Genomic DNA, 13304 nt, shown 5'->3' with positions numbered 1-13304 from the left:
ATTGTTATGCACGAGTGTATTACAAACATTTCAGACACGTAAACTAATATTGCAGAATGCAACCTTTCACACCATTTGCTTGCAGCTCTGAAAAAACACAATCATTTTACATTCAGCAACAACAAAAAACTGTAATTCAAGAGGACAGTGTTGTTTTGTACAATATGACAGGGCCCATTTGACCAATGTGATGCTATATCGCACTTGTGTTTACGAAACAAATTATGAGATTCTGTCTTGTACTAGAGCCTCCTAAAGTCACCTAGCAGAGAACCGTACAAGATTCCTCCAATACTTCGTAAGCAAATACCGTATGCGTGATGAAATCTGACACTTTTTGGTCCATAACTCACATCTGCCGAGCTGTGTGTAAAGTTTCTGTCATCGGGCAGAAAATCATTAGCAATAGCAACAGATTCTTGTGTTGTAGTTTTGTAAGCAATTTGGTCATTTCAGAACAGCCTGTTTCACATAATTTTACTAACATGTCAGGAATAACACTATCATTTCTAGGTTCCACAACGAGCTGTAATTCAAGTGGTGTCTTCTTTATAATTAGAGGTTATGAAGTATGAAATAACATGAGACTTGCGATAACACCTATTTTAAACAGGCAATCGTGATGATAATACTAAAAGCAGTCATGATTCCATGAGAACAGATACAGGTGATTTCTATTACTTAGCAAAATCGTTGTACTTTGAGAGTATTCTTCGTGTTCAGATTACAAATTGTTATGCATTAGGTCATTACATTCATTTCAGACATATGAAATACTGATACAGATCAGTATCTATACAGTCATTTATTACATTCAAGAGCACTCCTCACATTATTTGTAACATCAAGAATAGATAAAAACCTGTGAACTATCTGCATCCAAACTTCAACCTGTCATATCTCTCCTTGTAATAAAAGCTACTATAAGACTTTACCAAGTTTTTCTCTTCTGATATATCGAAAAACAAATACCGTGTGCGTGTTGATGTTGAGCTTATTACGTATACACGTATTGCTCCATTGGAGAAGGTGGACAGTGGTCGAAGTTGTTTGCACACAGACCTGAGTAAAGTTTTGTCGCCTGCACTGGAGGAAAGCCGTATCGAACCGACTACCAATCACAACAGTGTTCCTGTGTTGTTCTTTCATGAGCAGTGTAATACATTGTTTTTTAGCTGTAATACCTCCAAGCAGTGTATGACTACAGCTTTGTACTCCACCGAACATTTTGTTTTTCTACTATAACTTCGACGTCTGTGTCAGGTGATCACATTTTGATCCATTGGCTCTCATAGAAAGCTGAACATCATGTGGTGTAAACTGTACTGCTCCCACAACACACAGGATGGTAAGACACAGAGGCTATGTTTCTTATTCACAAAAATTTAGAAGACATTGTAACTTATGGAAACTGGAAGAATTTGCAGCATTGTGGAGTGTTTCCAAACAGCCGTCTGACAGTGGTGACCTATACAGTTAACCTCATCTGTCACAGTGACGGGGTAGCGGATGTCTAGTGTTCCACCAAGACTTTCTCAAACTAGTGTTCCGAAACACAAGTGTCGGGGCACTACATGATATGGAACCGAACGAAATGTGCACTGCATTTCCAGGTGCTGTAATCAGAGCAGCATAACTGGGATTCAAATCAGGCGAATTCGATGGCTGAGGACTGTTCACCAAATGATGGGCTGGCAGTAGACGCAGAGAGAAGTGAATGCATTTCCCTGTCTTAGTTAATGATCAGCACGGGTGCCCGCATTACACCCACCACTTGGCTGTGTGGGGGAGCAGCAGAATGATGACTATTTGTTCTGGTCAGCTGTGAAGAATCACAGGTGGACCTCTCTAACATGACCTGACACCAAACAAACAATGTTTTCCTTGAGCAAAGCACTGGGCTCATTGTTGGTGGACTAGAACAGCTATGAGCTGATTGTTTCTTATTTGGCTACTCCATGTGTGAAAGTGATGCTTCTCCCTGTGGTCAGTAGTTGGCGGGGCCTTGTGTGTTCTGTACATATTTTCAACACTAAAGGAAATTCACCACTGAAACATTTGAGACTCCTGTGTGTAGAAGTGTATAAGTAAGCAGACTACGTAACTTGTGAATTATACAATTTCCACTGTTCATCAACACTATTCTTAATGCTTCTGTAAATTACAGGCATTCTGATTGAGTGAATTTACTTGTTATGGAGTGCTTGTCAGTTACAAGTAGCTCTAATGCTGAGTTAAGTAGGAGCAATTGCAGCAGCCCCTAACTGCAGATTCTCGTTCTACATGTTGGCATCCCGATTGCACGCTTCTCATTTCATTGAATTCAATGTACGCATTGTCTTTTAGTATTATCACTTCAGATTTGGTGAATAAGGTCTGTTGTACTGCTACAGGATATAAGTCCATTTGATGTATTCTGGCAGACGAAACACACCCACATGCAGCTAGTCATGTAGTTTCAAGGCAACTCGTCCAATAGGGATGTATTCAACCTACCCCAACCAACCGGCCATCCATGGCTCTCTCTCATCAATAACCACCACGATTCAGTCAGTGATTGGCGTTATCATTGAGCTTATGATGAGCCCCAGGATTTGCTGTAAGTCCCTCTTTCTCCTTAATTATTATGGATTCCATGTGTTTATTCATCCGCATACGTATGTAGTCCAAAAGACTGTGATAGTGATTCTTTCATCTTGTTACAGCCCAATTTGAAGAAGATGAAAGACCCCCTCCCCGCACTTTTATGTGTATGGTTGTAGCTGAGGAGGAGGAGGATGGGGATGTAATCTCCACAGCAGACATTGTGGAATCCAATGTAGGTAAGTAACCTAGTTGTGGCATCTTCAGTCACCTGATAGATAATTACAAATAAATAACATGTAGCAGTGTAACTTTGTGTGTTTTCGTTGCTATCTGCGAGGGTAGCTCCTATATCAGGCAGAGGAGGAAGAAGTGGAAATGGAGGGAGACATGACTGATGGTGAGCTCATTTTTATTTTTTATTAGTTGGCAATCTTCTGACAGGTTTGATGAATTTGTCTCCTGTGCCAACCTCTTCATCTCAGAGTAGCACTTGGAACCAATGTCCTCAATTATTTGCTGCATGTATTCCATTCTCTGTCTTCCTCTACAGTTTTTGCCCTCTACAACTCCCTCTAGTACTATGGAAGTCATTCACTGATGTCTTCATAGGTGTCCTAACAGCCTATCCCTTCTCATTGTCAGTGTTTTCCACATATTCCTTTCCTCCCTAGGCTTCTGCTACTTCTCATTACTTTCATCTTTCTTCAATTTACTCTCAATCCATATTCTGTACTCATTAGACTGTTCATTCCATTCAGCAAATAATGTAATTCTTTTTTACTTTCACTAAACAATATCACTAGTGAATCACATCAGTGATATCCTTTCACCTTGAATTTTAATTCCACCTCTGAACTTTTCTTTTATTTCCATCATTACTTCTTCAATGTATATATTGAACAGTAGGGGCAAAAGGCTACAGCCCTATCTTACAACCTTTTTAATATGAGTCCTTCGTGTTTGGTTGTCCACTTTTATTATTCCCTCTTGACACTTGTACATATTGTATGTTACCCATCTCTCACTATAGCTTACCCCTATTTTTCTCAGAATTTTGGACATCTTTCACCATTTTATAGTGTTGAACACTTTTCCAGGTCGACAAATCCTATGAATGTGTGTTGATTTTACTTTAGTGATGCTTCTGTTATCAGTCACAAGGTCAGAGTTGCCTCTGGTGATCATCATCTAACACATCCTCAATTTTATTTTCCATTCTTCTGTATATTGTTCTTGTTAGCAACTTGGATGCATGAACTGTTAAGCTGATTGTCTGATAAAAGGCTATTTTCCTATGTTAGAAATATGGCTTGGATTGTTGTTATTCAGAGTGACTATAAGATTCAAGTTGCTTTTACGGTCTATATTCTTACAAAATATATCTAATTTTTTTGTAATCCAAGCTTAAAAAATCATTAAATATAAAGATTATGCCACATGATAGAAAATGCTCTTTTATTGGCTGATGCTTTGGTGACATCACAAACTACGAGTAAGCTGAAGGTATGGAGTGTTACAGGAGTGTTAGCCATAGTTACTAGCTTTTTACATACTTTTTCTGCAAATAATTTAGCTATTTAGTGCTGGAAAACGCCTTTACAACTTTTAAGTAACAATGCAAAGGAATTTTGTGAGTGCTGATAGTGGAAACCCTACAAAAATTGGTACGTTTATGCTCCACTAATTATAGCGGAAATATGTACAAGGATGGATATTGTTGTTTTCCCTGCACCCTGCAAAATCCTTACATCCACTCAAAACCAAGGAATTGAAGAACTTTTGCAAATGGATCTGTATCTTATATCTAAATTGTCGACTATCAGTCATGAAATACGACCCAAAACACAATAAAATTTTTCTTGGCAAATCGTAGTGCTGATTTCTGCTATACAAGATACTCAGCAGAGACAGAAGTGGAGCATGGGCGCTGTGGCGCAACAGATAGTGCATGTAACTACAGATAAGGGGAACGTAGGTTCCAATCCTGCAAGGGTCTTAAATTTTTGAAAGTTTACATGTAATATGAAAAGAGCATTAGCAAGAACTCGAACTCATTGTAGCAGTTGTTTCTGTGGTGGGATGTATTGTATGTAGCTTTACATTAATCTTAGTCTGTGAAATGGACAGATGAGGATTGTGTAACATGCAGGTAACATAAAGGAAAGGGCTGTGCTGTTTGTGAGTGTAAACTCATGTCAGTGTCTGAAGTAGACTTAACTCCATCTTATATAATAAGGATCCTAGCTCGACTGTACAAAGATAAAAAATTGTTTCTAATAAAGTAAAAAGTGTGTGGTCACATTAACTAGAAAATATATTTTTAAACATGACATTTGTAAAACAGCTATAGAAAATTTAAGCGCATGTAAATGCTAAGGAAAACACAATAAAACTCTTTTTTTTTAATCGGTGCAGTGAAGTTTTGTAATTGTGATTTAGTTTTCATATGAAAGTACTGTCACTTTGTTTTATAAATAAATTAAAATATTGTTGCTATGTAGTTTTGAGCTGGGAACTTCTGGATATCATCTTTTAATATCCAACAGTCCACCACACTACCAACTGAGCTACCAATAGTATTAAAGAAATGGATATCGTGATAATTTTTAATAAGAGTTTAATTTCATCTACTGACACCATCCTTCTGTGTAATTAATGTTAACTTTAGAGCACAAGACATTTTTAACTAAGTAAGAGAACTAGAGCATCAACGTTGTGGCATTTTGCCAGTACAGTGCAACCAATTTTTATGCACCTTCTCATTCTCTGAAATACTCGGAAACAATTTTTCAAGAGTTTTTATGGGTGTATTTGTACAGCGTGGTACTACATGCCATTTGTAATCCATTTTCTGAAATGTAAATTCCAAAACAAGACACCACAGTGAATTACCTTTATGACAGTAGAAGCAGCGAGCTAGCCGGTGATGTCACAGATATCACATGACTCGAAAGGAGCATTTTAGTGGGCTTTCAAATTATTTGAATTTCATTTCCATTTTTATAAAAGAGTACTGAAATTCCAGAAGGAAAAAAAACATGTTCCAAGCATAAAATGGCATAATTAACCATTTAAGATGATTTCCTAAAACAGTCAAATACCCTATTCTTGCACTTTTCAGCTCTTGCAGTCTTCAGAAGTGTGTGGGTGGTATTTTTCCGAAAGTCAGATGGTATGTCACCAGACTCGTGCATTGTACACGCTAAAGTGAATAGTCGATTTGTTGCCATTAAGTCCTCCAAAGCTCTCTTAAAATCTGACTCTAATACTGGATCCCCTATCTCTTCTAAATGAATTCCTGTTTATTCTTCTATCAGATCAGACTAGTCTTCCCCCTCGTAGAGGGCTTCAGTGTACTCTTTCGACCTATCTGCTCTCTCCTCTGTATTTGACAGTGGAATCCCGGTTGCACTCTTAATGTTACCAAAACAGTGTTTGATACCAAAGAATTTGATCTTGCATGCTTTCCATGTAGTTGAAAATACTTCTAGGTATTTCGAATTATGCAAGTTTTTCAATAAATTTAATGATTTATACATTGTTTTGATGTTATCCACAGATGAGGAGCAGAGATCGACAGCATAATTGAAGAGCTTGAGATGGAAGAGGAGATGGAGATGGTAAGTGCATTACAGTGTTCATAAGCAGAGATGTTTGAGGTGCAGATGGAACTTGAATGGTCAGATTGGTACAGTGAATGTGTGTGTGATATTCCACACACACATCATCACCCATGTAATTGACTGTCCACGGTGTTAGTTTGAAATTCATGTGTAAAATCTTCGCTGTCCTCCACCAGCACAATTGACAACTGACGATGCACTGCATACTTCCAGCTATCACCATCAGCACTCTGCTCTATCTGTGAAGTGATCCCAGTCCCTGTGCTCTTGACCGCTTCACATGGTGCTTAGGGAATGTTCTATGATAGTGGAATGACCACAGTTCATTACATGTGCTAGTTCTCGAGTACCCCGACACATATGACCGTAGATTAATGCGTTAAAATAATCTTCGTCAAAACTTAACAAGCCAGTAATGCTGAAAATGAGAATCCATTTTCTTACCATTCACTGTCCAGTGGCATTATCAGCATACACAGCACAAAATGTTACTCAGCTGCTGTAAGTTCTCTATTGATTTGCTTTATATTAGACTGTGATGAAAGGTCTAAAAAAAATTTCGAGGACGAAACACCGAGCTTCACATACTAATAAGGAGTAGTATCAATTGTGTTTGACATTCGATCAAATGATTCAATGGACCTGATTTTGACAAATTAAATTTCCCTTATGACAGTGTAGTGTGAATGCCATTTAATCTTTAAAGTAACCTTGGATGCAAAATTATATGCATTACAGGATCTGCACCGTAAATTCATCAAACAGCAGTTATAACCCACAAATTATTTGTAATTACTTGAGGTGATCATTTAAATTTATCTTTCATTGCAGCAATAGAATTATTTATTATTAACAGCATCCACATTATTGCTGTTACTTTGTCTACACAAAAGTTGTGCATCTTTAGGTCTTTGTCTTTCAGTCCACCTTGTTAGTGTTCTTCTTCGAGGCATAATCTAAAACAGGTTGTTGTTGTTGTTGTGGTCTTCAGTCCTGAGACTGGTTTGATGCAGCTCTCCATGCTACTCTATCCTGTGCAAGCTTCTTCATCTCCCAGTACCTACTGCAACCTACATCCTTCTGAATCTGCTTAGCGTATTGATCTCTTGGTCTCCCTCTACGATTTTTACCCTCCACGCTGCCCTCCAATGCTAAATTTGTGATCCCTTGATGCCTCAAAACATGTCCTACCAACCGATCCCTTCTTCTAGTCAAGTTGTGCCACAAACTTCTCTTCTCCCCAATCCTATTCAATACCTCCTCATTAGTTACGTGATCTACCCACCTTATAGTTCCTGAATAATAAGGGAAGTCATGGCTATTCAGAGTACATGAATTGAAAATTGGGAAATTACTTCAAATTTTATGGCAAAGGAGGTAAATGAGCACAAAGTTACTTGTTGCGGGGTGTCAATGATCGAACCCGGGACTCCAGATGGCCGAGCTGAAGCTGGCACCCACCATGCCGTTTCTTATCAGGAGGCTGAGCAAGTTCAGTAGCGTCAAGGGGCAGTGATACAGCGGTATTTGGCAGCATTGCTTTATTCACATAATTTACAGTACTTCGATGGGAGCAGCGTAGTGTTGTCATGCCACCCGCAGCGTTGTCCCGTGAGTCCAGCAACTCCTGTATGCTGATGCTGCTGCTCCGTCATCAAAGTCGCTCATCTGGGAGTCAGCAATGCTCTGCCCGGTCGCCGCCTGCTGAGGCATCGCATCCTGCACCGCGTAGGTGCCTGCGATTCCGGAGACTGTTACAGTCCCTGGTCCCCACCGCCCTCCGCCTCGTTTAGCCTGCTCTGTCCGACCAGGCGATGAAGGTGGATGTACTGGTCACTCGTGGCCCTCAGGCCGCCCCTGCTCCCAGGATAGGACCGGACTCGAACCCGCACCCTCCTGGACGCCGTGCCGCAACTTGCCGCTAGTGGTGCTTGCCGGATGGCAACACCCACTGCCGTCTCCGGTGCTGCCACAGCACTGTCACGCCTCCTGCAACGTACGCCTCGCCCAGACCCTGGTACGCCAGGTGGGAAGCAAATGTGGCCCATCCTGGGCCCGCTGCAGACCGCTGTCACTGCCCTCCTTCAGGCAGACCTTGTAATCTCCAAGTACCCAGCTGCCATTCTGTCCCGTCCCGCTCTAGCTCCAACCCGTCATTGTTATCCTTCAAAGCATAGTCTAAAACAACCTTGGTTTCCATGTAATAAGGGAAGATGGAAGTCACAGATATTCAAAATGAAGAAATGAAAATTAGAAACTTACTTTAAATTTTCTTGTAACGGAAGTAAATGTGTTCAAGGTTACTCCTACAGAAAAGCAATAGAAATCACAACAGCATAAAACATTACTTACAGACTTCTTTACGATGATATTTTGATTTCCAGTGCTGGAACTTCATCGGCTTAACAGATGTTGCACTGTAACTGCCCTGTATGTATGTCCCAAGGTTTCAATTTCACTAAATGTTGTTACGTTCATGTGTCATTTCAACCACAGCACCTGATTAGTGTTGGTACCAATATTAGCGAATTGAGATATAGGAATTTCCAGTTTTCATGTAGTGGTGATTCTAATGCATCATAGAGAAGATATTATCAGTTATGAATATGAATGCATATATTTCCTTTTATGACTCATAACAGCTACATACCCACACAATTTTTTTCTTTGTGCATGTCTATGGCAAAGTATGTTTAAAATTCTATAAGGTCATTGGCTCCCTTGTGTAATTCATATTAAAAATCTGCACTTCAGTGTTCAGTTTCATGTATTAATATTATGATAGCCATCTAATGACTTACGGAGCCTTGATTCGATCTTTTAAACGTGTTTGGATAGTTAAACTGATACTATCATTATTTTCCCTAAATAAAAAACATTCTGTATGTATTCCCTACACATCTTATTGGCAATAAATTCAATCAAGTTATACATTGTTATTTCAATGTATGTCAACAGCACTTGATTCCTAAAAAAATCTAACAGTTATGTTAGTTCACTTGTGGCTGCAGGCAATACTTTACGCTTCTGGATCTGTCATATAAATTTTTCATGGAGATAGATAACCTTACCTGCAGTGTTATGCTTACTAATGGCATACCCAAGTTACTTTCATTTTGGTTGAGCATTCGATGTCCTGCATCAAGTTCCTGGCTTGGTGATGTACTTAATGCCTTTCAGATGTGTATTAATCACGCTTTCTTCTCATTAACATCCATGCTGTATTTCACTCAAGCAATGTCCCCTGTTTGTGCATACGCCTTGTTTTATACCACTTACATGCAGTATTTGTTAGTGCTCTTTGCAGTTATGAGTACCATTCAGATTTATCATAAAAGTTATATTGTCTAACACTCTATGACCAATTATCTGTGGTGGTATTTGCAAATACACAGAAAAGTCGTGGTGGATTTCAGTACATAGCTATGCTTTGTGTGTGTGTGTGTGTGTGTGTGTGTGAGAGAGAGAGAGAGAGAGAGAGAGAGAGAGAGAGAGCACTAATTACATTTTTATTATTTTTCAGAAGCGTTACCAGATAGTCCGGTATCACTGTCGCCGCCACTGCCGCCACCACAGGAACCACCAAGGTGGTACTTAATGCCTGAGGATGAGGAGAATAATGTACAATGTTTGTGTGAAGTTGTAAAAATAGATTAAAAGGACAATATTTTTATAGAAAAAGCTTTTATTTTTTTGTGACCTCTCTCTCGCATACCTAACGTCCTCTACAACATTAGTCTGAGACCACAATGTACACCACTGCAAACCATGTGTGTTTGATCCTTTAGAAATACATCATGTAATGGATCACGAGCTGTTAATTTCATCATAGCAACAGCAAGCACAGTAAGTAAATGCTTTACTAACACTGCTGCTGCCGACAACGGGAATGCCGAGACAGAATGTGTCTTACTTAGCTGCCAAGTGCCTTCAATATTTGTGTCACTTTGCTGCACGGCTTCTCCCAATCTATTTGAATGATTCCCACCTTCGTACCTTACTATATGTTCTCAATTTGCACTATAACTTTGATGCCACTCTCAGCTGCTATACCAACATTAACATGCATACTTTGTATTTGGATTGTAATAGAGTTTTTTTACAGAGAGCTAGTTCACTTCACCAACTGACCTGTATTGTAATCAGAGAGAGAATATAATCACATATTTGCCATCTCAAAATTATGCCAAAGTATTGCAACCATCAGATCCCATTTCGAAGGACTTGTCTGTCCGTCATACAATTTGAAGACGTTCGGTGGTTCTTCAGCATACGTTTATAGCACCATCCTTACTCTGAAGTTCACTCCTCCACTTTCACTAGGAGTGCAGTGCCATGTGTTGTAATGAGACAGAGTCAGACCAGTATAGTGAATGCCCATGCTTGTTTCAGTCGAAGTTAGTAAACAGAGCTTTAGCACTTTTCAATGCATTTCAGATATCCATCAACCCACACACACACATTGATCATTAATCATGTAATTCACTATTGTTTGATGATTGCTCCCTGATCGTCAAATTCATGTGATCTGAATGTCAGTTATGTTGCTCTGTTTGGGAGTTAGTTTCTGTGGTATAGTAGTTAAGGCACTTGACTGGGAATACAGTACATGTTTCGTTTGGTGTCTGTATCATATAGTGCCAGACCCTTGTGTTTTACAACACTAGAAAGGTCTTGGTGGAATACTAGACATCCATTACCCTGTCACTGTGAAATATGAGGTTAGTTGTACAGGTCACCACCTTCAGACAGCTGTTTGGAAATGGTCCACAATGCAGCAAACTGATCCAGTTTCCATTTGTTGCAATATCTTCCATATTTTTGTCAATAAGAAAAATCACCTCTGTGTTTTGTTTCTATTGTCCTGCGTGTTGTGGGACCAGCATAGCTGACACCATGCAAGGTTCAGCTTGAGCCGATGGATTGAAACGTGTTAATGTCAGTGTAGCACCTGACAGAGGTCTCTAAGTCATGGTAGAAAAACAGAATTTATGGCATTGTGCAAAGCTGTAGTCATACACTGCTTGGAGGTGTTACAGCTGAAAAACAATGTATTAAACTGCTTGTTAAAGAACAACACAGGAACTCTCTGTTGTGATTGATAGTCTGTTGGATATGGTCTTCCTCCAGCACAGGTGGCAAAACTTTACTCAGGTCTGTGCAAACAAATTAGATCCACTGGTCACCTGCTCCAATGGAGCAATTCATGTATACGCAACATGCTCAATGTCAACACGCATATGGTACTTATTTTCGACATATCGGAATAGAGAAACCTGGTAAAGTCTTATAGTAGGTTCCATTACAAGGAGAGTTAAGAGTGGTTTAAGTTTGGATGCAGATAATTCATAGTTCTTTGCCTCTTCCCGATGTTACAAATAATGGTGAGGAGTGCTCTCGAATGTAATAAATGACTGTATAGATGCTAATCTGTATCCGTATTTCATATGTCTGAAATTGAGTGTAATGCTCTCATGCATGACAATTTGTAATTTGAAAATGTCGAATGCTCTCAAACTGCATCAATTTTGCTTGTAAAACTAATCAGCTGTATCTATTTTCATGGAATCACGAAAGCTTTTATCATTATCATCTTGATTGTGTGTTTAAAATAGATGTTATTTCCTACTTCATTACCTCTAATGATAAAGTAGACATCACTTGAATTATAGCTCATTATGGAACCTAGAAATGATAGTGTTATTCCTGACATGTTAGTAAATTATGTGAAATAGGCTGTTCTGAAATGACCAAATTGCTTACAAAACTACAACACAGGAATCTGCTGCTATTGCTAATGATTTTTTGCCTGATGGCAGAAACTTTATACACAGCTCGCAGATGCGAGTTATGGACCAAAGTATCAGACTTCACCACGCATACAGTATTTGTTTATGATGTATCAGAGGAATCTTGTACGGTTCTCTGTTAGGTGACTTCAGGAGGTTCTAGTACAAGACAGAATCTCATGATTTGTTTCATAAACACCAGTGCAATATAGCATCACATTGGTAAAACAGGGCCTGTTATAGTATACAAAACATTGTCCTCTTGAATTATAGCTTGTAGTTGTTGAATGTAAAAATCATTGTATTTTTTCCGAGATGCGAGCAAATGGTGTGAAAAGGTTGCATTCTGCAAAGTTATTTCACATGTCTAAAATCCTTGTAATTCACACATGCATGACAATTTACTTACAGCCACTGGATTGAACTTCAGGGATGCCACCAGATAAGGCGGGAGGTTGCGATAACATATGAGCCGCACAGAAGTAGTGGCACTGGCCATTTGAAAAAGCCTGTATACCCACCTACAGTGAGGAGAGGGAGGGATGAGTGGCTTTAAGCTCGATAGTTCATGACCGCACATCGAGGGGAACATATGTGTAGTCGTCACCCCTCCCTCCTGGTGCAATTTTTTGGTGCGATGAATGTCCCTAGTTCCCAGTACATCTTGCACTATGACCTGTTGATTACGAGTGTTGGTTTTTTCACGACTATTTGAATTTTTGATTAGAATAGTGAACCATTTTCCATCAGTTGTGATAGCATGACTGTCGAGCAAGGCTGCAGAGGGAGGCACTTGTAGCGAACTCTGACATCAAACTGCGATAGATACAGTCCTCGACCGTATGCTTACAGGTGAGTGAGTTGAATGTATTTTTCGGCAAAAAATAAAGATAGTACTTTCCACTGCAGCCTTTTTCCCCACCAGCTTGTAGGTGAAGGGTAGAGTTTTAGTACGTCTGCAACTAGTTTCGAGTGCTATTGTGAAATTTTCTTTTCCTAGCAGGATAACGCCAGTTGTAAGTCATCAATTTTTGAGTTGAATTGTGATTTTGGCACACCTTGATTAGCGCTGTGCATATAGTTGTGGAATTAGGACTGATCTTTATGATAAATTATGTAGTTAAGACTAATCTTTACCCAACCAAAATAAATAAAGTACACCAACCTAACCTTTCTCTCCTGCATCTGGACAGTTTCCACGTGTTGCAGGATGTACATGGACTTTCCATTCTGAAGTACCGCCATTTTTAATTTCCTGTCAGTTCCTGAGTTGGGGGAAAGGGGGGGGGGGGGTGTGGATTGGGTG

The 13304-nt window shown here is 39.4% G+C and overlaps 1 protein-coding gene across 5 annotated transcripts in view; it reads left to right on the top strand.

Moving 5' to 3' along the window:
- LOC126210137 (zinc finger protein 235-like) overlaps window positions 1–13304 on the top strand; it is an 85840-nt gene that overhangs the window by 60571 nt on the left and 11965 nt on the right. The window contains exons 6-9 of one of the 5 annotated variants that reach the window (XR_007540617.1): window positions 2394–2599; window positions 2706–2822; window positions 6146–6206; window positions 9733–9866. The exons of 2 other annotated variants lie outside the window; for them this stretch is intronic. The gene's annotated coding sequence lies outside the window, so the exon portion shown is untranslated. Of the gene's footprint in view, window positions 1–2393; window positions 2823–6145; window positions 6207–9732; window positions 9867–13304 lie in introns of those variants that run through there. 2 more of the 5 variants (XR_007540616.1, XR_007540615.1) reach the window with 2 other exon arrangements.

Source organism: Schistocerca nitens, chromosome 10, assembly GCF_023898315.1.
Source record: "Schistocerca nitens isolate TAMUIC-IGC-003100 chromosome 10, iqSchNite1.1, whole genome shotgun sequence".
NCBI classification, from domain to species: Eukaryota; Metazoa; Arthropoda; class Insecta; order Orthoptera; family Acrididae; genus Schistocerca; species Schistocerca nitens.
This window is presented reverse-complemented; position numbering and strand designations above follow the sequence as displayed.